This window comes from Eleutherodactylus coqui, chromosome 1 (assembly GCF_035609145.1).
Source record: "Eleutherodactylus coqui strain aEleCoq1 chromosome 1, aEleCoq1.hap1, whole genome shotgun sequence".
NCBI classification, from domain to species: domain Eukaryota; kingdom Metazoa; phylum Chordata; class Amphibia; order Anura; family Eleutherodactylidae; genus Eleutherodactylus; species Eleutherodactylus coqui.
In genome coordinates, this window is record NC_089837.1 from 75,869,906 (window position 1) to 75,896,568 (window position 26,663).

Below are 26,663 nucleotides of genomic sequence, written 5' to 3' on the forward strand. Positions count from 1 at the left end.
TTGTCCGCCGCCTAAACTGATTTTTCCCCCCCCCATGAATGCCCTGTAGAGGAGAAGCATCACACACTACAGCTTTACCCATAAAAAACTATATTTTGCTCACCTTTTTATTCCTTTCCTTCCCTTTATAAAGCTTGCCTGAAGGATTTTTCAAAGATGGCGCTGCTGGGTAGTTCCCATGATGCACTGCTGCCTTTCTCTCCTCAGTGCGCGCTCCCGATGACACCGGTCACATGACTGGAGGACCGGTGTCATGCATGCTTCACTGCTTTGAATGGAGCCGGCCGGCCCCATTCAAAGTAATCAGAGGGCAGGGAGAGCAGTGCGATCTGCTCCTACTGCTCTGACAGCAGTAGCAAGAGTTTCCTTCATCTCCCCGGCATGTCCCCTCATCACTGGACACTGTGACAACAGTGTCCCAGTGTCCAGTGATGAGGGGACATGCTGGGGAGATGAAGAAATCTCCTGCTACACCTGTCACAGCAGTAGGAGCAGATCCTGATCTCTAGCGGCACTTTCAATAGCAGACGATGGTCTGCTATTGAAAGTGAAAGTAGCACCAAACATGCCCTACACACACACACACACATATGCCCACCCCCCTTACAGTGCCCCCTCCACACTGTCCCCCCCTCCACACTGTCCCCCTCCAGTCCCCCCCCCCACAGCCCCCCCTTCACAGTGCCCACACACAATGCACCCCCCCACAATGACCTCCCCACAGTGCCACCAGAACCCCCCCCCCCCCCCCCCCCCCACTCGGCATCTGACAGCCCGGCCGCCGGAACTACTAGCACACACCCCCCTTCCCCCGCTGCATCTGACAGCCCGGCCCCCACCAGCACCCCCCATCCCCCCAAACTCCCCCTTCAGGTTCTTACCTTACCAAGAAGATCAAGCAGCAGCACGTCCCCTGCAGGCAGACCAGAGCTTCCCAGCCGCTGAAGCTCTACTGCACATGCGCAGTAGAGAGAACAACCAGGAAGCAAGAAGCGCGTCCCCCGACGTCCCGTCAAACATGGAGCCGGCCCGACAAGAAGAACAGAAGACTTGTCGTAACCATGGACGACGGAGGAGCAACACAGGGGGGGCACCCCTAAAGGTAAGTCAATAACTTCTGTTTGCATCATTTTCAATGCACAATGTATATTACAAAGTGCATGGAAATAGGCAAACAGAAGTAATGAGATGTAATGTTTCTGGCCGGACAACCCCTTTAAGTTTCGATGCAATTTTAACATTAGAAACTCCTATTAACTTTCTCCTGACAAAAATCGCGGGTAGCAGCGACGCGATGCTACACTTCTTCCAAGAAAAAAGCATCACTGACGCTACAAAATCATGTGTACATAGCAACAATATTGTAGCGATTCTGTAGCAGGGATATCGCTGTCGCCCGTGTAAAAGAGGCCTAACGGTCCTTTTACATGGAGCGAGAAATCATTCGAACGTGCAAACAGTGACAGTCATTTGCTTTAAAATGCAGTTAGTTTACATGCAAAAATAATCTTTTAAATGTTTTTGTCATTCGCTCGATGTTTGATCTTCCAGAGGTCTGTGCCAGTCAGTGGGAACGACTGAATGAACTTTTTTTTTTTTGCATATAATGACTTGAAAACGACAGAATGATGATTTTTCTGTGTGTTGTGACAATGTCTGCGTGAGGGGTGGGGGTCGGCGACAACACAGCGGCTCATTCAGTCCATGTAAAAGTCCAATTTACTTTTATTGTCTTCAATACTCAGCAGTAGCAAGGAAATCCAGTGCAAACACATCAGCCACTGGCAGCACATAAACGGAGTGCTATGAAAAATAATAAGCGCTTTACCATCAAGGCGCTAACTAAACAGTAGTTCCCTCACTACTAACACAGTGGCCTAGCACCACTACATGTACCCAACAAGGTGTCTGTTTGGAGGCGTCCTTCCCTATCAGACTCTTGGCCGTACTGCAGCCTGGTCTCCCACAGACATCAGGCTTTCCTTTTCCTTTCAGGGAGTATCTCCAACTCTCTGAGCCTGGCTCTGGTTCCCAGCATCAGCGCTGCTCTGGCTTGTTGCTCTGCCTCAGCTTGCAGCATGGGACTGAATGTGTTTGGAGTTTTTAGCTCCTCTAGACACACCCACACGGCTGTCCATGCTAATTAGCATACATTCAGCACGCAGAAGGCCTGGTTACAGCCCCCTGCAGGCCATTCTCTGCATAGTCTTGCCACACCGTGCAAAATGAACAACGACTGATAAAGGAACGCATTTTCATTTGTCGTCTAATCGTTAATCGTCTGCCATGTTTATACTGAACAACTATCTTTCAAATTTGTACGATCCAATAATTGTTTGAGTGATAATGGTTACGTGTAAAAGAGTCTTTATTTCCATCGTAGTCTGAACCTCCCACTCTCGTCTCCATGATTTTTCCCAAACAGCACCAGTTCTCTGGAATGCGCTAACCATAATGAACTATTATCTGCACGAGACAGTTCTGAACTGAGAAATTAAAGGCCCATTTACACGCAAAGATAATCTTTCAAACGACTGAAAGATTGAAAGATTTAGCGATTTATTTGCATAAAGTGTTAATGGCCTTTAATGGTCATTAACTCTTTATCATCTTCATTTGCATGAAAAATGTCCTCCAGGAGCTGTTTGCAGAGCCCAGTGTGTGTTTAAACACATGCCCAACTGTGAAAACAGCTGCATTGCTCTCCCCGCGGCTGCCGGGAGATTGCATTGTTCTCTCCCAGCTAGTGTACACATGCCATGGAGATAACAGCCTGTTGTCTACTGAGAGATAAATGTGTTAAATCATCTTAGAATCTACTAGGGGTTCCCACTTGACGTTGCTTCGTCCGACAGTGAAGTCAATACGTTCAGGCCAGTCTCGTCGATGGTAGTGTTCAGTTTGGGCTCTGCTATCCCAAAGACAAAAGATAGCAAGGAATCTTTGTGAAACCACCTTGAAGACCCATTAGGAAAGCAACCATCTTGAAGTCCCCAATTACCTCCCAACCATACTGATAGTACTTTAGAACTTGCAACAGGAATTTGACACTACTGTACTCCTCCTTGAGATGTGCAAAGTAAGCCAGTGGAAGGGATTAATGAAAAGATTCAGACGTTTTCATTAATTGTGAACTGTATGGACATACGCTGCATTGTATAAGGACTTTGGCTCATGATTGGAAGGAATTTATTTTCTCACTGTGTATGTCCTTGAAATATTCGAAATTCAAAATCATATACTTTTAATTATCGATGTCCTGACTACAAAAGCAAACTTTTTTCAAAATGAGAGTTATTTCCCATTATATTTTACAATAAGCTAACAGGAACAAATAAACTTTTCTTAGACACAAAAATTGCGTTGCCTAATGTTATGTAATGAAAGTACTTAACCCCTTAACGACCAGCCCATAGTGTTTTTACGTCCTCCCGAAGTGGGCCTTATTCTCTGAGGACGTAAAAACATGCTTCCTGCAGAGAATAATGCCCCTCGGGCTGTGGACGTGACAGCTCCATGCTGTCGGTGTCCGCAGGTAGCTGACAGCATGGAGCTGTCATCCCGGGCTGTTCGGACACCCCCCCCCGGCATTGCGATCGGCGCTATGCAATGGATAGCGCCGATCGCAAAAAAAGTAAATAAAAGTACACAAAAGTTAAAGATTCAGCTGCTCTGATGGAGCTGAAATTACTCACCCAGGTCTGGCACGCTGCTCCCCGCTCTCCTGCCGCTCCGGGGCCCGAAGCCGGTCTTCTGCGCATGCGCGCCAGGCGGCATTACGTCAGCCGCATGCGCAGAAGGCCCGGCGGCGCGGGAGATTTAAAATCTCCTGGCTCCTGTAGGTAGCCGGGAGGCAGGAGATGTCAGCGGGGACTGCGGTGAGCGGTCCCCGGTACCGCGATCGCCGTTATCCAATGGTTAGCGGCGATCGCGAAAAAGTTAAAAAAAAGTTTTAAAAAAGTCAGTTTCACCTCCCCTCATGGATCGGATCCATGAGGGGAGGTGAAAATACTCACCCCCAGTCCTCAGCGGTGTCCCGATGTCCCGGGACCCGAATCCCCGTCTGCGCATGCGCGCCTGATGATTGACATCGGGCGCGTGCACAGACGGGCTCGAGCCCCGGGGAATTTAAAATCCCTCTGCTCCTAGCTGCCATGTGTAGCTACGAGCAGAGAGATTATACCGGGGACATGATCACTGTCATCCAATGGATGACAGTGATCATGTAAAGTGATAAAAAAGTGTAAAAAAGTAAAAAAAAGTTTTTAAAAGTTTAAAAAGCGTACGTTTCATCTCCCCTCATGGATCATATCCGTGAGGGAGGATGAAAGTACGTACCTAAGGCCCCCAGATTTATCCGCGGACCTTACCACAGCTTCTGCACCCGCGCCCGTCGCCAAAATGGCGGGCGCATGCGCAAAAGCTGTGGATTGCCAGGATAATTTAAATTCTCCCTGCTCCTGGCTACAAAACGTAGCCAAGAGCATGGAGATTTAATGGGGTCCGCGGTGAGCGGTTCCTGGTCACGTGTTCGCCATTATCCAATAATGCCGATCACGTAAAAGTAAAAAAAAAAATTTGAAGTTTCATCTCCCCTCACCGATGCGATCGGTGAGAGGAGATTAAACTTTTTACCGGAGGCCTGCGTATTTGAATCCCGACGCGATCTTCCTCCGTGGACCTTCCAGGATTCTGCACATGCGATTGCCGGCAAAAAGCCGGACACAGGCGCAGGAGTCGGGGAGCCCAGGAAACTTAAAATCTCCTTGCTCCCAGCGACCAACGGTCACAGAGAGCCTGGAGCAGTGACGGGTGGCCTCGTTGAGCGGTCCCCGGTCACGTGATAAAAAGGTAGCGATCTACCTTAGGCCGGTCTCACATGACCGGATAGGAATTACGGATTCTGCATGCTTCTGATCCACGGTATTACGCAGATCAATCGCATTGGATTACACAATTCTGCTCACATTAGCGGGTCGGAATTGTGTAATCCACTCACAGAAAAGAGAACGCAGCAGGTTCTATTTTACTGCGGATATCGGCAACATAGAGCCCATTGTGCTCCATGGTCGCGGATATACCCGCAGCCCATACGCAACTACATTGTATACGGGCTGCGGGTACCCGCGTCATCGCTAAGCGATGGTGCGGGAAATACAAACAAAGGTGTACTGTGCATGACCACCTGTGTGAGTAGGCAGTTATGCGCAGTACATTACGCAGCCGTACGCAGGGTCACAGCCGGGCTCACAGATGGAATCCGCTGTGGGCCTCCGCAAGCGGATTCCGCCTGCACCCGCGTGAGCCCGGCGTTATTCAGACCACTACCTGTAATACACAATTGACAAGAAGCCCCGGGAACGCTCGCCTTCCTGCAGTTCCAGGAGCACCTTGTTGAGCGCCTTCTGTGTGAGACCGCCGCACCTCATCAAGCTTACGGAGACTCACGGAACGCCACTTTTTACACCCCATACCCGCCACTGAGGTCATGAAATACCCCCAAAAAGCATGAGAGGAGGGGGGGGATACCCGGTTTTATTGCCCCATGGGCCCATTCCAACCAGCCTCCGTAATTACCCCTGTCTTCGGAAATACTAAACAGTTCACATTTTTACTTTTATCTAAGATTTGCGAACGCCAAAAAGGGGCGTGGAGGGGGAGGGGGGGAATTTTTAGGGAGTCAATCTTTATTCTGTACAAATAAGCAATGGGGCCTGGAATTTATTCAGTTGTGCCCTAAAATCCAACAGGAGTTCCGTCCTTTATAGGCCTTGCCATGCGTCCTGTAAGTAGATTAGGGCCACAATGGGTATGTTTCTGAACTCGGGACAAACGGGGGTATCCATTCCTATGTGCACTGTACAAAAAAACTGTTTTTAAATTGAAAAAATTGCCAAAAAAATTGAAAATCGTAACTTTTTCCTTCTGCTTTGCTTAGATTCATTCAAATACTGTGGGGTCAAAATACGCAGTATACCCCTAGATGAATTCGTTAAGGGGTCTAGTTTTCAAAATGGGGTCATTTGAGGGGGTTCTTTATAGTTTTGGCCGCTCAATGGCTCTATAAGTGGGCAATGGGGCCTGAAATTTATTCAGTGGTACCCTGAAATCCAACGGGTATTCCTTTCATTGTAGGCCTAGCCATGGGTCCTGTAAGTCTATTAGGGCCACAATGGGTATGTTTCTGAACACGGGACAAACAGGGGTATCCATTTTGGGGTGAAAGCCTTCATTTATATGTGTGCTGTACAAAAAAAACTGTTTTTAAATTGACACAATAGCCCAAAAAATGAAAATCCTATTTTTTTCCTTTTGCTTTGCTTGAATTTATTCAAAAACTGTGGGGTCAAAATATGCAGTACATCCCTAGATAAATTCGTTAAGGGGTCTAGTTTTCAAAATGGGGTCATTTGTGGGGGTTCTATATGGTTTTGGCCGCTCAAAAACTCTACAAGTGGGCAATGGGGCCTAAAAGGACTTCAAGCAAAATCTATGTTCTGAAAGCCACCGATTACTCCTTTTATTTTGGGCCCCGTTGTGCATGCGGACATAAGATTAGGGCCACAATGGGTATATTTCTGAAAACAGCACAAACAGGGGTATCCATTTTGGGGTGTAAGTCTTCCTTCATATGTGTGCTGTACAAAAAAAGCTGTTTTTAAAATGACAGAATTGCCAAAAAAACAAAAATCCAAATTTTTTCCTTTTGCTTTGCTTGAATTTATTCAAAAACTGTGGGGTCAAAATACGCAGTACACCCCTAGATAAATTCGTTAAGGAGTCTAGTTTTCAAAATGGGGTCATTTGTGGGGGTTCTCTATGGTTTTGGGCGCTCAAGAACTCTACAAGTGGGCAATGGGGCCTGAAAGGACTTCAAGCAAAATTTGTGTTCCGAAAGCCACCGGTCGCTCCTTTCATTTTGGGCTCCGTTGTGTATCCAGACATAAGATTAGGGCCACAATGGGTATGTCTCTGAACACGGGACAAACAGGGGTATCTATTTTTGGGTGCAAGTCTTCCTTCATATGTGTGCTGTACAAAAAAAGCTGTTTTTAAAATGACAGAATTGCCGAAAAAACGAAAATCACAATTTTTTCCTTTTGCTTGGTTTGAATTCATTCAAAAACTGTGGGGTCAAAATATGCAGTACACCCCTAGATAAATTCCTTAAAGGAGATGTCCCGAGGCAGCAAGTGGGTCTATACACTTCTGTATGGCCATAATAATGCACTTTGTAATGTACATTGTGCATTAATTATGAGCCATACAGAAGTTATAAAAAGTTTTATACTTACCTGCTCCGTTGCTAGCGTCCTCGTCTCCATGGTGCCGACTAATTTTCGCCCTCCGATGGCCAAATTAGCCGCGCTTGCGCAGTCCGGGTCTTCTCCTCTTCTCTATGGGGCTCCGTGTAGCTCCGTGTAGCTCCGCCCCGTCACGTGCCGATTCCAGCCAATCAGGAGGCTGGAATCGGCAATGGACCGCACAGAAGCCCTGCGGTCCATGAAGACAGAGGATCCCGGCGGCCATCTTCAGCAGGTGAGTATGAAGACGCCGGACCGCCGGGATTCAGGTAAGCGCTGTGCGGGTGGTTTTTTTAACCCCTGCATCGGGGTTGTCTCGCGCCGAACGGGGGGGGGGGGGTTTAAAAAAAAAAAAAACCCGTTTCGGCGCGGGACATCTCCTTTAAGGGGTCTAGTTTTCAAAATGGGGTCATTTGTGGGGGTTTTCTATGGTTTTGGGCGCTCAAGAACTCTACATGTGTGCTATGGGGCCTAAAAGGACTTCAAGCAAAATTTCTGTTTTGAAAGACACTGACTACTCCTTTCATTTTGGGCCCCGTTGTGGACTCAGATATAACAATAGGGCCACAATGGGTATATTTCTGAACACGGGAGAAATAGGGGTATCCATTTTGGGGTGTAAATCCTGATTTTCATGTAAACTATAGGAAAAAAATATGTCTTTAAAATGACAGATTTGCAAAAATATGAAATTTTACTTTTTCTCCTCTAAATTGAATTAATTCCTGAAAAAAAACTGTGGGGTCAAAATACTCATGACACCCCTCAGTGAATACATTAAGGGGTGTAGTTTTTAAAATGAGGTCATTTGGGGGGGTATCTATTATTCTGACACTCATGAGCCTTTCCAATCTCGGCTTGGTATAGGAAAACAAAGTGTTCCTCAAAATGCTAAAAAGTAATGTTAAATTTGTACGTCTCCTAAATAGTTTAAAAAAAACGAAAGTTTTTCCAATGTGTGCCCAAAATAAAGTAAACGGGTGGAAATATAAATCTTAGCAAAAATTTCTATATTATGTTTGCACATATTTAAGATATTGCAGTTGGAAATGTGAAAAAAATGACGATTTTTTCAAAATTTTCCCAATTTTGGCGCTTTTAATAAATAAACACAATTTCTATCGGTCTATTTTTTCCGCCTAAATGAAGCACAACATGTGGCGAAAAAACAATGTCAGAATCGCTTGGATATGCAAAACCTTTCTGGTGTTTTTCCATGTTAAAGTGACACATGTCAGATTTGCAAAATTTGGCCTGGTCATTAAGGCGCAAACAGGCTTGGTCACTAAGGGGTTAAAGTTTCAAATTTACAATGCTTCACCAGTTTCAAAGCTCCGCTTGCTGTCGGTGAATGATCCTAATCTTGCATATAGAGTTACAGTTTTATACATTGTATCATTATGTATGCATAAACTACATCAGTCCAAGGTGTACAAAGCAGAAATATTTGACCTGCTGATTAGTTGAAAGTGTCTCTCCATGATTCACAGCCCAATATCGCCCTTGCAGTTCTTCTGAAAACCCCTGGATGCAAAGCGTTTTCAAAAGAAAGCAGGCTCGCATCCCTATGGGACTGAAGGAATCCCCAATAGCGAGGAGAGAGAGGGAGGTGGAGGAATAGGGGATCTCCTACAGATCTTTCCATATTTGGAGAGATGGGGGGGGGAGCTAAAGGGCTCCCCCAGGGCTTCCTGAGAGGACGGGGCTAGAGAGGGTTTTCATAGTGACTCCTCCCCAGCCAAGAGAAGGGGCGGGGCCGAAGGGTGGATCCTTCTAGCCCTGCCCCCTCTATTAGCTAGAGAGGAATCACTATGAGAACCCTCTCTAGTCCCGATCCCAGGGAATCCCTCTAGCCCCACCCCCTATCTCTCCAAATATGGGGAGATCACTAGAAGATCCCATGTAGCTCCGCCCCTATGATTTACTATGATTCTTTGCTCGCGGACGTCGGGCTGCGCTTTCCATAGTTAAGTCTATGGAAAGCGTTCACTGCATTACCCGCGGCCACATTATCGCCACGGATAACACAGTGACATATTATCAGGACAGGAGGCTTACTCTTTCTCTCCTGATCTGATATCAGGTGTGTAGTGACCCAACTGTATGCTGGGTGGTAGAGTTGTTAAAGGGGTTGTCCCGCCGTGACAAATGCAGCTATATACTTCTGTATGGCCATTACGAAGCACTTTGCAATATAATGTGTGCTTTGTAAATGAGCCATACAGAAGATATATACTTACCTGATCAGGTGCCTCCCCCCCCCCCCTATATTTACCTGTCCGTTGTCTATGGATACGACAAATCCAGCGGTGTCTCTGCATCTTCTAGTCACGCAGGCGCAGTAACTCTTGCCGGCTGGTTGGGTCCTCGTGAACATGCCTGGTGCACGCGCATGTGCAGTCCGCTCACTCCATGGCAACGGCTTTACCGTTGCCAGCTGGCTCCCGCTGAAGAAGAAGAGCAGCTTTCCCTGACGGACCGTTCTCAGCTGAACGGTAAGTATGAAGGGGGGTGCCAGGCTGCCACTGGTCCTGCGGGGGGTGGGGGATCGGGCTGTCACTCAGTGAGTGTTCCCCTTCCAGGAGCAGTACCATACAGATAACGAGGACTGTAGGGGCCGGTGTTTCCTGCCTGACCTCAAATCTACTATCTTGCCTGCACAAGTGTGTTTACTCTGTAAAGTGACAAAGTTTTCAAGTAAAGTTTACCAGGCCCTGACCGTTCCCAGGGACTGAGGTACTTAATTACTATACAGTGTGTGGACTCTCTTTATTACCGCCGAGGTTTCATCCTGGTGGGTAAAGGAACGGTGGTGTCACATGACAACATGTATTCCTGTCATACAGTATGTATATTGGCCATCCCTCTCCTATGGGTAACTAGAAGAGGCCCAGCGATGCTCCACCCGAAGCTGCATGTGTCCCTCTGGGGAGGAGTCTAGTAAGTGCCACCGTGACAAGTGACAGCTTTAACCTCCCAGCTCCTCAGCGAATGCCCTGTGTCCTGAGTTACCCTATGGCAGTGATGGCGAACCTTTTAGAGCCCGAGTGCCCAAACTGCAACCTAAAACCCACTTATTTACGGCAAAGTGCCGACAGGTCAGGGGGCGGGGCTTATCACGACGTATGATTTTACCCCCGTCGTTCTAAAAAGGACAGGGCTGTTTCAAAATAGACAGCGTGCAGATTCTGACTGCTTTTTGGAAATACTGCAGAATGTCCTCAGCGGAAATTTCTGTGGAAAATTCTGCAGCATTTCCGCATCCAAAAAGCAGTCAATTCTGCACACTGTCTATTTTGAAACAGCCCTGCCCATTTCCGCCACATGTAAACCTACCCCAGAGGTAATAGTAACACCCCCCAGCAGCAATAGTGACTCCCACATCACAGCAGCCCCAGCGGTAATAGTGACCCCCACAGCGGCCCCAGCGGTAATAGTGACCCCCCACAGCGATAATAGTGACCCCCACCACACAGCAGCCCCAGCGGTAATAGTGACCCCCACCCCACAGCGGCCCCAGCGGTAATAGTGACCCCCACCCCACAGCGGCCCCAGCGGTAATAGTGACCCCCACCACACAGCAGCCCCAGCGGTAATAGTGACCCCCACCCCACAGCGGCCCCAGCGGTAATAGTGCCCCCCCACAGCGATAATAGTGGCCCCCACCACACAGCAGCCCCAGCGGTAATAGTGACCCCCACCCCACAGCGGCCCCAGCGGTAATAGTGACCCCCACCACCACACAGCAGCCCCAGCGGTAATAGTAACACCCACCCCCCAGCAATAATAGTGATTACCCCCCCCCACCACCACCACCACAGAAGCCCCAGGGTTAATAGTGACCCCCACCCCACAGCGGCCCCAGCAGTAATAGTGACCCTCGCCCCACAGTGGCCCCAGCGGTAATAGTGAACCCCGCCCCACAGCGCCCCCAGCGGTAATAGTGAACCCCCACAGCGATAATAGTGACCCCCACCACACAGCAGCCCCAGCGGTAATAGTGAACCCCACCCCCAGCGATTAGTGACCCCCCAGCGATAAGTGACTCCCACATCACAGTGGCACCAGTGGTAAGTGACCCCCACAACAGCCCCAGCAGTGATAGTGACCCCCACCCAACAGCGACCCCAGCGGTGATAGTGACCCCCACCCCGCAGCGGCCCCAGCGGTGATAGTGTCCCCCACCCCCCAGCGATAATAGTGATTACCCCCCCTCCCAGCAGCCCCAGGGTTAATAGTGACCCCCCACCCCACAGCGGCCCCAGCGGTAATAGTGACCCTTGCCCCACAGTGGCCCCAGCGGTAATAGTGAACCCCGCCCCACAGCAGCCCCAGCGGTAATAGTGAACCCCGTCCCCCAGTAATAATAGTGATTACCCCCCCCCCCCAGCAGCCCCAGGGTTAATAGTGACCCCCACCCCACAGTGGCCCCAGCGGTAATAGTGACCCCCACCCCCCAGCAATAATAGTGATTAATCCCCCCCCCCCCAGCAGCCCCAGGGTTAATAGTGACCCCCACCCCACAGTGGCCCCAGCGGTAATAGTGACCCTCGCCCCACAGTGGCCCAGCGGTAATAGTGAACCCCGCCCCACAGCGCCCCCACAGCGATAATAGTGACCCCCACCACACAGCAGCCCCAGCAGTAATAGTGACCCCCACCCCCAGCGGTAATAGTGACACCCCCCCCAGCGATAAGTGACCCCCACCCAGCAGTAATAGTGACCCCCACATCCCAGCGGCACCAGTGGTAAGTGTCCACCACAGCGGCCCCAGCAGTGATAGTGACCCCCACCTCACAGCGGCCCCAGCGGTGATAGTGTCCCCCAACCCCCAGCGATAATAGTGACCCCCCCCAGCGGCCCCCAGTGCATTAGGGACACCCCCCAGCAGCCCCCAGTGCATTAGGGACACCCCCCAGTGCAGTAGTGACACCCCCTAGCGCCCCCCCCCAGTGCAGTAGTGACACCCCCTAGCGGCCCCCCCAGTGCAGTAGTGACACCCCCTAGTGGCCCCCCAGTGCAGTAGTGACACCCCCTAGCGGCCCCCCAGTGCAGTAGTGACACCCCCCAGCGGCGCCCCAGTGCAGTAGTGACACCCCCCCCAGCGGCGCCCCAGTACAGTAGTGACACCCCCCCAGCGGCGCCCCAGTGCAGTAGTGACACCCCCCAGCGGCGCCCCAGTGCAGTAGTGACACCCCCCCCAGCGGCGCCCCAGTACAGTAGTGACACCCCCCAGCGGCGCCCCAGTACAGTAGTGACACCCCCCCAGCGGTCCCCCAGTGCAGTAGTGACACCCCCCCAGCGGCCCCCCAGTGCAGTAGTGACACCCCACAATGCCCCTCCCGAGACCCACATACTTACCCCCTCCTCCTCCTCCTCCTCCTGGAAGTTCAGCTCCTCTTCTGGTCAGCGATGGTCCCGGCATGCATATTAACTTCTTCTTACCCACTTCTGCCTCAATAGGTAATTCCCAGCAACCTGATTGGTTGTTTGGTGAATCAGCCAACCCAAACAACCAATCAGGTTGCTGGGAATTGCTGACTGCTGCAGAAGTAGGGAAGAAAGTGTTAATATGCTCCCTGCACACACACACTCTGACACACATGCTGCTGGACGCCTCCCCCCTCCCGACGGAACCAAGTAGTAGGAGACATCGGGGCAGGGGGAGAGGGATTCCTGCTGCACACTGAAGTTAGTGTGTGGCGGGATCAGCGCGGCTAGCAGTGCCGTTTGTGAATGCCGGCAGGGTAGCCGCGGCCCCTGCTGGTATTCACAAGTGGTGAGCGGCCGATGGGGCGCGTGCCAGTAGGGAGGGCTCTGCGTGCCACCTCTGGCACGCGTGCCATAGGTTCGCCACCACTACCCTATGGGATGCTGCACTTGCACTGATGTCCTATTTTCTATGGAAAGCAAAAAGAAAATTGCACTCCCATGTAAATGCATGTGCAATGCGATCTGTATACTTTTACTATTGAGGGTAAACACCCACTTTTTGCTCGCGATTGTCGATGGGACTTTCTAATGTTAAAAACTGCAGTCCTGGCTGCTGGCAGATCACATGACTCTGCACCCAAATCCCACTGCGTTTGCCATGTGGACCAGAAGTTAGGCTCTATGCAAGTCTGAGAAACTCACATTGAGGCATACGGGTAAGTGGGGGGTAAGGAAGAGGGAATTGGACCAATAAAAGAAAAATCTTGTAGTGTTTCTTAAGTCCAATATGGTTATTACCTATGGGAACAGATTGCATCCCGAAGCACTGAAGTCACCTTCATGGTGCGGTATATTGGATACAGAGACGTAGACTTCTTTTATTTCACATTTTATTAATTCAGTGTAAAATACAGATATAAAACATTGTAATCCCACATGTAAAATGTACTGTACGTCGTCATACTGATCTCTGGAAACATTAGTGTTTAGACATTTTCTACATTCAACTTACAGCAAGACCCAGATACTGTACCTAGAGGCGGTCAGGCTACAGCGAGTATGTACTGCTTGTAACCCAGTGTCTTGACATTGAATACCACTTCTATATCACATTACCATTGGCCTTAGGTCTTGTCAGTTTCAGGACTGTGGGCTGGACGTTTTTTACACCACCCGTAATATGAGGCTGATTTAATCCATAGATGACATTCATGGGAAGGACAGCCTCACCAGCAAAGTCATTAGTGGAGAGCCAATCATGATCCATGACAGTAAAGACAATGCAGGCAGACTTCCTCCGACACTGCTCTGACGAGACTGAGCTGTGGAAGACATTACAGTATATTAGGGGCACGCAGCTTATTTTACATATACTCATCAAGTGGAAAATGTAAAAAGTAAATCTATACAAAGTATACAGAGCAACATCTGCATGGAAGTTGCATGTTCCCTCTGTGCTTACACAGATTTCCTCCCAAACACTAACATACTTAAACGCGTTGTCTACTATGCACGGAGGGGCAAATTTACTATTGAATAGTACACCAGAAAACTGTCTTACAAGCTCTACGGCACACTGATGATGTGACTTTTTTCAGTGGATGCAATTAAAAAAAATCAATACTTTTCCGGTTAGGAGTTGTGGCTTCACGGGAAAGGAGCACAACCTATCTGTGCCATTAGAAAGGGACCCTCCTAAGGGTGTGGAGTGCTAAAGAATATATCGCTGCCATATAAGCAACAGGAACTACATTTACATAAGGGAACAATGCTGAGATGAAAAATAAAACCATGCTTTCTCTAAGAGCCCTCATCTGCCTCACATTGCACTTTAGCCTATGGGATTCAGATCTAGGGTAAACCATAAGGTAGGTAGAGCATGGGTCATAGAGTGAGGACTTCTAGACTCCTTACATGGTCCATAAAGAGAATGTGTAACAATGAAAACTCCCTTGCAGCTACTATAATGAGTAGAAAGCAGAAGAGCCAGATTCCAGTCATGTCATTATTATATCTGAACTCACTTTCACTCCCCACAGTAAACCTGCAAACAATTTGTGCTCTGCATTATAATATATCCCCCAGACTCCTAAACTCTGACAAACACCACAGGGGACTCCTAGATGCTTCATTAGAATACAGTGCACAGGCTATTTGCAGGCTTGCTGCGGGGGAGTGAAAGTGAATTCAGAGATAATCATTACATCACTGAAATTATCTCTCTTCAGCTACCCATCTATATATATAAAGACGAAAGCCCCCACTGACTCACTCACTGACTGACTCACTGACTCACTGACTGACTCACTGACTCACTGACTGACTCGCCAAAAGTTCTCCAACTTCCCGATGTCATAATAACATGAAATTTGGCACAAGCATAGATTATCTCCAAAATAGGAAAAGTAATTGGGTCCCAACTCGATTATTCAATTCTAGCGCAAAAGAATTGGAATCGAAATTTAACGTACATAATCTAAATCTCTCACTTCCCAATGTCATAGAAACTTAAAATTTGGCACGAGCATTGAATATGTCATAAATAGGAAAAGTTAATGGGTCACAACTCGATTATTCAATCTATGCGCAAAAGAATTAGCGTCCAAATTTTACGTACGGAATCTAATTCTCTCACTTCCCGGTGTCATAGAAACTCGAAATTTGGCAGGAGCATTGATTATGTCATAAATAGGAAAAGCTAATGGGTCCCAACTCGATTATTCAATTCTAAGCACCAAAGAATTAGCGTCCAAATTCTACGTACGGAATGTAATTTTCTCACTTTCCGGTGTCATAGAAACGTGAAATTTGGCACGAGCATTGATTATGTCATAAATAGGAAAAGCTAATGGGTCCCAACTCAATTATTCAATTCTATGCGCAAAAGAATTAGTGTCCAAATTTTACGTACGGAATGTAATTTTTTCACTTCCCAATGTCATAGAAGCGTGAAATTTGGCATGAGCATTGATTATGTCATAAAAAGGAAAAGCTAATGGGTCCCAACTCAATTATTCAATTCTATGCACAAAGAAATTAGCGTCCAAATTTTACGTGCGGAATGTAATTTTCTCACTTTCCGGTGTCATAGAAACGTGAAATTTGGCACGAGCATTGATTATGTCATAAATAGGAAAAGCTAATGGGTCCCAACTCGATTGTTCAATTCTATGCGTAAAAAAAAAAGCGTCCAAATTTTATGTACGGAATCTAATTCTCTCACTTCCCGGTGTCATAGAAACTCGAAATTTGGCAGGAGCATTGATTATGTCATAAATAGGAAAAGCTAATGGGTCCCAACTCGATTATTCAATTCTAAGCACCAAAGAATTAGCGTCCAAATTCTACGTACGGAATGTAATTTTCTCACTTTCCGGTGTCATAGAAACGTGAAATTTGGCACGAGCATTGATTATGTCATAAATAGGAAAAGCTAATGGGTCCCAACTCAATTATTCAATTCTATGCGCAAAAGAATTAGTGTCCAAATTTTACGTACGGAATGTAATTTTTTCACTTCCCAATGTCATAGAAACGTGAAATTTGGCATGAGCATTGATTATGTCATAAAAAGGAAAAGCTAATGGGTCCCAACTCAATTATTCAATTCTATGCACAAAGAAATTAGCGTCCAAATTTTACGTGCGGAATGTAATTTTCTCACTTTCCGGTGTCATAGAAACGTGAAATTTGGCACGAGCATTGATTATGTCATAAATAGGAAAAGCTAATGGGTCCCAACTCGATTGTTCAATTCTATGCGCAAAAGAATTAGCGTCCAAATTTTATGTACGGAATGTCATTTTCTCACTTACCAATGTCATAGAAACGTGAAATTTGGCACGAGCATTGATTATGTCATAAATAGGAAAAGCTAACGGGTCCCAACTCGATTGTTCAATTCTATGTGCAAAAGAATTAGCGTCCAAATTTTACATATGGAATGTAATTTTCTCACTTTCCGGTGTCATAGAAACTTGAAGTTTGGCACGAGCATTGATTATGTCATAAATAAGAAAAGCTAATGGGTCCCAACTCAATTATTCAGTTCTATGCGCAAAAGAATTAGCGTCCAAATTTTATGTACGTAATGTAATTTTTTCACTTTCCGGTGTCATAGAAACCTGAAATTTGGCACGAGCATTGATTATGTCATAAATAAGAAAAGCTAATGGGTCCCAACTGGATTATTCAATTCTATGCGCAAAAGAATTAGTGTCCAGATTTTATGTACGGAATGTAATTTTCTCACTTTCCGGTGTCATAGAAACGTGAAATTTGGCACGGGCATTGATTATGTCATAAATAGGAAAAGCTGGGGGGGGGGGGGTGGCCTGGACGCTGAGCAAGATGGAAATGTGAGGGAAGTGCTCCATCTAAGCAGCACCACTCAGGCCTCTTTACAGCAGCAAGCAGCCGCAATTATGGGGAAAACAACAAGGGACTGGAGCACGGAACATCAAGGGACCCCCCGCCCGGCAAAAGTGCAGCCCGATATGCAGCGCTTCTTCAGGGAGAAGAGCGCTCACTCACCGAGGCCTCCCTCCAAGATGGCACCGGCCCGGGAGCTCATCTCATCTCACAGTAAGGGGGAGGAGGAGGGAGCTTCCTCAGATGGGGAAGATTGTGAATCCATTTCAAAAGGGTTCATGAGGAACCTGATTTCTCAAGCCCTGCGCCCCATCAGCACAGACTTTGCAGAGATTAAAGAGGAGTTTAAGCAGATGGGGCACAGACTGGAAGATCTGGAGTTCTCCTCCTCGGCAGTTATCTCTCATGCACAACAGTTAGAGCAAGCTTTGAAAGAGCAGCAGGCACATCTAAACAGAGCTTTACTGTTACAGGAAGATCTTGAGAACAGGAACAGGCGCAATAATCTGCGTATCAAAGGTCTCCCTGAAGCTTTTACAGGAGACTCTCTATATAAAGTCGCCAAAGAAATCTTTGTGTCTCTATTAGGTGCTGAGAGAGCCGCCTCCATCTCGATTGAGAGAGTACACAGGGCATTGAGACCCCCGCCAAGCGATGCAGAGCTTCCGAGGGATATAATCTGCAAGCTCCTCTCCTTCCCAGACACCCTCGCCTTACTGAAAGCTGCCAGAGCCCATAGGTCTGTGCCCTATGCGGATGCATCTCTGCTTATATTTCAGGACTTAGCGCCTACTACACTAGCCAAGCGCCGTCTCCTACGCCCCCTCTTGGAGGTTCTCAGGGAGAGAGACATAAAATACGCCTGGCTTTTCCCGTTTGGTCTTGGCTTCTCATATAAGAGTAAGAGAGTCAACGTTCGCTCGCAGGAAGACCTGGAAAAAGTCTGGCTGTTACTAGAAATTGAACCTATCTCCCTTCCCTGCTGGCAACCACTTCCGGACCTCCCTCACTTCCACCCGCTGGAGGCACCGGAGGGGGGGGGCAAGCCTCCGATAGCACTAAATCCCCTAGAGGGAAAAAGAAAAAGTCAAGAGAGGACTTTTCTTGAGATCTGGCAGCAAAGGAGTCTTTTGTCTGAGAACCCCTACCTGGTGATCCCTTGGACAGGGTAGGAGGGTCACCATTACCGATGCAGGCCAGCAGGCGAGTTCAACGACTGAAACTCGCTACATTTCAAATTGGAGAGTTTTAGAGACCCGGCTGCGAGTCCCGTTTCCCCGTCAGGACATAACTAATTCCAGCCCGGGCTCTCGCTCTCGCCTCCGTAGGGAGGCTTTCGTGTTCCAGGTTGGATGTTCCGTATCCACGTTCCTGTTCTCCCTAAGCCTATTTCAAGAACTTGAGTAATATTGTTTTGCCGTTACACTAAGATATAGTTATATGTATACCCCATGATCAGCCCAAGGGGCCCATGAGGGTGCCTGTCAGACCAGGCTGTGTTGAGCTTTTTTGATTCCGATTGAGTCACTGGCTCTACACACCCCCAGTAGTACGCCCTCATCTTGGAGAGGGGATTTGGGACTATAAGTATCCCACCCCCTCCCAAAGTACTACTTGTAATAGTTAGCGGACCTAATCGTCTGCGCTTGTACCTTACTCGATTTACCTTCCTCTTTCCCAATCCCATTAGCCTTCCCATCCTCCCCTTCCCCCGGACCCACAACTCTGTATAACCCCTCCCTTTTTTGTATCCTTTTACCTCCTAAGCTACCATCTCTATCGCCGGGTACCACAAATCGTCACCTTTCACCAGTACTGAGGTGCTGTGTTGCTAGTTGAATTTTTGTTCTTCTTCTCATCCTCTGCTCTCTCTTCTGAACAGGAAGGATCTGATGGGAGACCTCCGGCTCACTTCCTTCAACGTGAGAGGCCTAAATTCGCCCTCTAAAAGACATAATGTCTCGCTCCTAACCAAAAGGTATGGCACAAAAATTCTTTTTATCCAAGAATCCCATTTTAAGGGAGACAGAACCTTTAATTTGCCAGGTAAACACTTCTCCCAAGCTTTTCACAGCACTCACCCTTCATCGGCATCAAAGGGAGTCTCTATCTACATACACAAGGATATTCAATTCACGGTAGAAACACAATACAGAGATGAGGAAGGCAGGGTCTTATTTTTAAAAGGAACGCTAAATAATGTTAAAGTTATCCTAGCCAATCTCTACTCTCCAAACTCGAACCAGATTCAGTGGCTTGTTCATCAACTAGAGACCTTGAAACACTTTGCTGTGGGCCATCTAGTGATAGCGGGGGACTTCAATGTCACCTTAAATCCGCTTCTTGACTCATCCTCGGGCCGCTCACAAATTTCACAAACCAAATTAAGGAAACTAGGGAGGTGTCTATTCGACCTGGGTGTGGTGGACGCTTGGCGTCTTCTTCACCCCTCGACGAAGGACTTTTCCTACTACTCATTGGTCCATTCCTCGTTCCAGAGGTTGGACTACCTCTTTGTCTCCTCCGCACTCCTCGCGACCCTCGAGAAGGCAGAAATAGACACAATAACGATTTCAGACCATGCTCCGATTCATTTGGTTCTTCGGTCCCCCCACGGTGTGCCAAAGGAGTGGAGATGGAGATTGAATCCGTCCATATTAGAATCTCTAGAGGACAGGGAGCATTTAAATAAATCGCTTGAGGAATATTTCCAGTTAAATAGTAATGGCGACACCTCAATCCCAATAACTTGGGAGGCTCACAAAGCCTTCATTCGGGGCCAGCTGATCTCTCTTGGATCTCGCATTAAAAAACGTATCCAAAAAGAGATAGATGAGAAGCTGATAGAGATTGCCAAATTGGAACACTTGACCAAACTCTCTCAAACCAAACTGAATCTTGAAAGCCTAGCCGCTCTCAGGACAGACCTGAGACGTTGTCTAGACTCCAGATTCAACAAAAAACAGCTCCACCTAAAACATATTTTCTTCGCTCAAGGGAATAGAGGGAGCAAATATATGTCGTCCATTATCAAAAAGACAAAGACAAAAAATTTAATTAAATTAATAAAAACCGAAAAAGGGGACTCTGTCTCTGCCTCATCTGACATAGCAAGAGAGTTCCAGGCATTTTATTCTAAGCTCTATAACTTAAAAGCTAACTCCACCCCTGAGGGACAAAAAGACTCAACTCTACTAATAGACCAGTTTCTACAGCAGATAAATCTCCCTAAGTTGAGCTCCGCAGAAACATCCGCTCTGACCTCTCCGGTCACCCTACCTGAAATTCAAAAACTGATAGCATCATGCCCTTCGAACAAGAGCCCGGGCCCAGATGGTTTAACCATACACTACTACAAGACCTTCCAGGCTACCCTAGCACCCAGACTCGTGGATCTCTTCAACGACCTGTTGAAGGGTGCCCCACTACCAAAACAGTCCCTAAAAGCCCACATAACCTTGATCCACAAGGAGAACAAGGATCCTGAACTGTGTGGCAGTTATCGCCCAATCTCTCTGATCAACCTGGATGCAAAGCTCTGGGCCAAGCTTCTCGCAGAGAGACTGGGTACTTGCATGCCAATTTTGATCGGAGAGGAACAGGCAGGCTTCTCTAGGGGAAGGGAGGGGAGAGACAATTGCCTCAGACTTTTGCACGCTGCCCGATACGCCCAATCTCATAACATACCCTTGGCCCTAGTAGGCACAGATGCCGAAAAGGCCTTTGATAGGGTAGATTGGAGCTACATGGAGGGAGTCTTGCATCATTTCAACTTTCCCAGAGAATTTATAACATCCATTTTCTCCCTCTACTCGCAGCCGTATGCTCGACTCAAGATAAACGAGGTCCTCTCCCCTCCCTTCGATATAAGAAATGACACGCGCCAAGGCTGCCCTCTTTCTCCAGCCCTCTTTATATTAGCTCTTGAACCTCTATTGCTGAAAATCAGACAGGACCCAGCTATAAGCGGCTTAAACTGCGGGAACAATTCTCTATCTTCTGCAGCTTATGCGGATGATATTGTGTTCCTAATTACAAATCCAGAGGAGGGGATACCGAGACTTACGGAGCAACTCGAGGAGTTCGGTGTGGTCTCCAATTTTAAAATTAATTTTTCAAAATCAACAATTTTGAATATCTCCATTCCCTTGGCCCGCTATGACGCACTCCGGACTAACTCGCCCTTTTCTTGGTCAAACACCTCTATCGACTATTTGGGTATTAAACTCACAAAGAAAGCAGAGGACCTATATAATGCCAACTTTGCCCCCTTGATTAGTCAAGTGAAGAACTTGCTAAGGTCTTATGATGTTCCCTTCGCCTCATGGTTTGGCAGAAAAAACATCATTAAATCATACGTCTTGCCAATCATAATCTATAAAATACGAATGCTTCCCATTCACCTGCCAAAAAGCTTTTTTAAATGTCTCAGCTCTGCCTTCTCGGGGTTCGTGTGGAGGCGGAGGAGGCCGAGACTGGCCCATAGCCTGCTGATAAGGAAGAGGGCGGAGGGCGGGATCGACTTTCCGAATCTCTATGAATTTTATCAGGCCTCTCAGCTGGGATATTGGATATGTCTAGTTAAACCCTCTAAAGATGGATTACCCCGAATCCTTGCGGAAGGTTGCGACGGAGACTCTCTGGATGCGAACCTGTGGTTCCCATCAAAGACTCACCTTAAGGGTCGAGGCTTTAATCACCTGCTCAGAGGCCCCTGCGAGGTGTGGAACATGCTGAGACCCATACTAGCGCCGGACCCCTCTCCTATCCTCCCTCTACGTTCCATAGGCAGATTATTAAAACATCCTTCCGATCCATGCTCCGCCTCGATTTGGAGGAGAGCTGGATCTTTGACAATTTCGAACCTACAATCTTTAGCACACCTTCCCCCGGAATCCATTGTTCAGGCATTGGGCTTTGCTGATAACCTCTCCTTCTTACACAAAGCCCAAATTAAAAACACTGTTGAGGAATTCTTCAACTCTTACCAAGCATCCAGACAGGCATCGCCCTTTGAAAAAACTTTCCTGGAAAACAAACCCTGCCTAAGAAAAATTGCGTTCCTCCGCAAAAACTTCATCACCCCTCCCACAGACTACAAACCGGCATTTCTATCCTCGTGGGAGAAAGAGTTAGGCATCACGCTCACCCAACACGAATCCTCCCTGATACTCAAAACTTCCTTCGGGCGGTCGCCCTGCATCCTTGCCCAGGAATCCCATTATAAGTTATTAGCTAGGTGGTACAGGACACCTCAGTGGCTGTCTGACCACAATCTGACCACCCAGAACCTCTGTTGGAGGTGCAAAAGCGATGTAGGCTCCTACCTCCATATTTGGTGGGCGTGCCCATCCATCATGCCTTTTTGGAAAGGAGTAGAAAAGATTCTCCAGAAAATCTCCCCTGATTTTGCTCTCACTCCGGACATAGTCTTCCTATGGAGACCCTCCAGGTCCTTTCACCCGCAGAAGAACAAGCTGCTGGCATCTCTGATTGATATCGCTAAAGCCTTGATTCCCCCTCTCTGGCAACAAAACACACCACCCACACTGAAACAATGGAAGGACAGGGCAGACCTCCTCTACAATTTAGAGGAACTGCATTGCTGGTCCAATAACACATATGATAAATTCCTGCTGACGTGGTACCCATGGAAAGCCATAAGTGACTTGGACGTTTGGACCCGGTGAGCGGAGGTCTCCCATCCTTTCCCCCTTCTAGGACGGTGAGTCCCTCTTCTCTTTTCTACCCTTCTAGACGACAACCATGCTGATATAAAAGGATACCCACTCCTCCTACCCCCTCCTCCCCCCCCCCCCCCCCAGAGTTCATGATATTGTTTTACCAATGTTTGTTCTATATTTTTCATATTGACTGTACTCTTTTGCGGGGCTCACACAAGGATTTAACTTAGAGTGTATGTTTCCCAGCCCCACCTTGAATGTGACTTCAGCTAACCCAAAGCGATTTGTTGACGCGCAACCAGGAGCAAATTTATGTAACTCAAAGCTGACTTGTACTCATTCGGGCTCTTCGTTGTGTGACTGTGTACATGTTATATAATAAAATCCAAATAAAATTGATTTGAAAAATAAATAAATAGGAAAAGCTAATGGGTCCCAACTCAATTATTCAATTCTAAGTGCAAAAGAATTAGCGTCCAAATTTTACGTATGAAATCTAATTCTCTCACTTCCTGATGTCATTTTATATAAAGGAAACGTCGCATGGTTACCTCCACGTGGTGTTTCCTGGGTAACGCAGAGAACTATGCAAAATGGTGAACATATGTTTTTCCGGTATCTCTAAAGTAACCACGACTTCATAAGATTTTCCGTGTGAACATCAGATAAACACCAGTACCAAATTAACTCGGGCGAAGCCGGGTATATCAGCTAGTACATTATAATAGTTTAGTGACATTTTCCCTTTAAAATAGAAGAAAACTGTTACTCATATACTTACAAGTAAAACAGCTCATCATACACTGGGTGTAAAGTTTTAGCTTTAACTTGTGTTCGTTGACCTTTCACCATTGGGAAAATATGATGGGGACAGAGCTCAATGATGACGAAGGGATCACTAAGACTTATAGAATATTATAGCATTAGACATAGAAATCATCTGCAGATAGTCGATCACATATAGCATATATCTTAAAGAGGCTCCTAGTATACATAGCATATTATCATATGTACATTATATAATGCTGCAGAGATCATTAGAAGTAAATGGCCTTCTTTAAACTCTCGATACACAGTTGTTTGTGTCAAACGGTCACTTACAGTACTGCTTTTTTTGCAAATGCTGGCTGTAGAAACAAATGCAACAGCAGCCCCTTTCACATTTTAAAGGGAACCCGTCACCAGTTTTTGAGATAAACAGGGAGCATGATGGTCTAGCAATTTTTACAAGCATTCTACATATGTAGTTATTAAAATTGCAATTGTCTGATTCAACCCCAAAAACATACCTTCACAGCTGCATGTGCAATCTGTTACTTGGGCCCTCGGAGTCACTGTGGTGGGGCCAAAGCCTTCCCAATTGACTGTTTGTACAGGGACCATTCTGCTTACATTGACCCTCCATGTGCTTGTGACATCATACTAGAAGTGCTGCTGTAAAGGTTTTTTGGAGTGAACAGCACACAGACAATGTGGAGATGGACACAGAGCACAATAAGAGTTTGTCCCTCCCACTAGCTATACCCCTCCTGCAGGCACTGAGATACAGTTTACCCCTCCTGCAGGCCCATAGCAGGCGGTCCTTCCTCCTCTCTAGGTCTCTGCGCTTATCCCCTAGCTGGGAGCTGAAATGAAGAAAATGAAGACACGGTGAGTAAACGGGATTCGTAAGTATGGCACTACCACCCCTCACCTCCATACTTCCATCTCCCCCTCCTCCTAAGCAGATAAGAGGAGGTGAACCTCTCACTGGCGCTCCTTTAGGCTCTGACGCTGTGGTTGGCACTGCCTTACCCTGCGACATTACAGTTGCAGATCACTGGTCCTTTCAGGTACCACTAGCACTTTTGGGTCCTGTCATCGCAAAAGTGTAGATTTTTAACCATTTGTAGAGCTGTGCCATTTTATTGCTATGATTGTAAAGGCGGAAATGGCCTTCACTGATGGGCATTATGGACATGTTTTAGATCAGTGGTCCCCAACCTTTTTGGCACCAGGGACCGGCTTCAAGCAAGAACATTTTTACAAGGCCTGGCAAGGTTGGGCGGGACATGGGTGGGGCTTTGGTTATATGGGGCGGGGTTATGAAGGGGGTTGGAGTTTAGTGCATTCTTATTTAATTATGACATTTAGAATGTCCTGGCAGTACACACATAGGGCAGTATATAATCTATCCCTCCCCCAGCACACACATAGGGCAACATATAATTTATCCCCCCCCCAGCACACACATAGGGCAACATATAATTTATCTCCCCCCCTCCCCCCCAGCACACACATAGGGCAGCATATAATTTATCTCCCCCCCCAGCGCACACATAGGGCAGCTTATAATTTATCTCCCCCCCCAGTAATTAGCAGCCCCCCCAGTAATTAGCAGCGCCTCTCCCTGTAATAAGTAGCCTCCCCTCAGTAATAAGCAGCCCCCCCCAGTAATAGGCAGCCCTGTCCCTTAGTAATAGGCAGCCCCCCCTGTAGTAAGCAGCCCCCCCAGTAGTAAGCAGACCCCCCCAGTAATAACAGTAATAAGCAGCCCCCCACCCCAGTTGTAAGCAGCCCCCCCCCCGTAATAAACAGCCCCCCAGTTGTAAGCAGCCCGCCCCCCCCCTCCCAGTAACAGGCAGCCCCCCCCAGTAGTAAGCAGCCCCCACCCCTCAGTAATAACCAGAACCCCCCCCCCCCCTCAACCCATATACTTACCTCCTCCCCGCTGTCATCGTCGGTCCCTCTCTGCTTGCCCAGACGTCAGTGTGCAGCCCGGCACGCTTCCTCCCAGAGTCCTCTCCTGCGGAACTAATGAGCAGGGAACTCGGGGAGGAGGTTCCTGGTTGCACACGGAGGTCAGTGTGTGTCGGGACCAGCGCGATTACCAGCGGGGAGCTGGGGCGCCTCCGCTGGTAATCGCCTCAGTGGTCAGCGGCGTCGGCACGCTGCGGGCCACATAGCACAAGGCAGCGGGCCCGATTCTGCCCGCAGGCCTTGTGTTTAGAAGAAAAGTTCCGCGGACCGGCGCTGACCTCCTAACGGCCCGGCCCCGGTCTGCGGACCGGTGGTTGGGGACCCCTGTTTTAGATGACGTGACAGCCGTTTGTCATCAGTATTTGCCTTTTGCGATCTACTGGGCAAATGTTGTCGGCATTTGTCCAATAGAAAATAATTGCAATACTGATGCAAATATGCTGATAGATCGTGAAAAGGCTGCAAACCTTCCACAGCAGAATTGGCTGCAGAAAATCCACAGGATTTTACAGAATCAGCAGTGTGGATGAGACTTCAAGGAATCTCAAGCAAACGCTGCAGTGGAAATCCGTTGCGTAAAATAACCTACAGTGCAGATTTTAATTCTTGTCAATCCATGCTGCGGATTCTTAGCGCTGATTTCACCGTTTCATAAATGGAGTTGAAATCCATGACAAAGTTGGCCTGATTTGCATCAAAATCCAGAGCGGAATGCTTTACGATGAGGGAATGTAGCCTTTAGCTGTATAATTGGCAATGACCTTTTCTATTCCGTTGTCACCGGCATTTGGTATCTATGCAGTCTTAAAAAGATGTTTGTAATTTTTCAGATTAACAAATGATGAAAGTGATGAAGAAGAGTCGTCTGATGAGGATGAAGAAGAGGGTAGTAGTGATGCTGCGAAAGGAAGTGATGAAACCTCTGGAGAGGAGAGTGAGGAGGAGGATGATGATAAGGCAGCCTGTAGTAAACCTGTTGTTTGGAAAGGAGTCAAAAAGAGACTCAGAGACTGAATTGGGAAAACCATGATCGTCACATCCCTCTGTATGAAATCATATATGTATAGTATTTTGTACTGTAAATGTACATGTTGAGTATTAAAATTAATTTAAATTTTCATTAGTCATCACA

General features: G+C 47.5%; 1 long non-coding RNA gene across 1 annotated transcript; it reads left to right on the forward strand.

Annotated features, from left to right (window-relative positions):
- Positions 1 to 989: 989 nt before the first annotated feature.
- LOC136609919 (uncharacterized) lies at positions 990 to 26,663 on the forward strand. The gene is made up of 2 exons (XR_010790059.1): positions 990 to 1,102; positions 26,362 to 26,663. It is a non-coding gene; the product is annotated as an uncharacterized lncRNA (long non-coding RNA).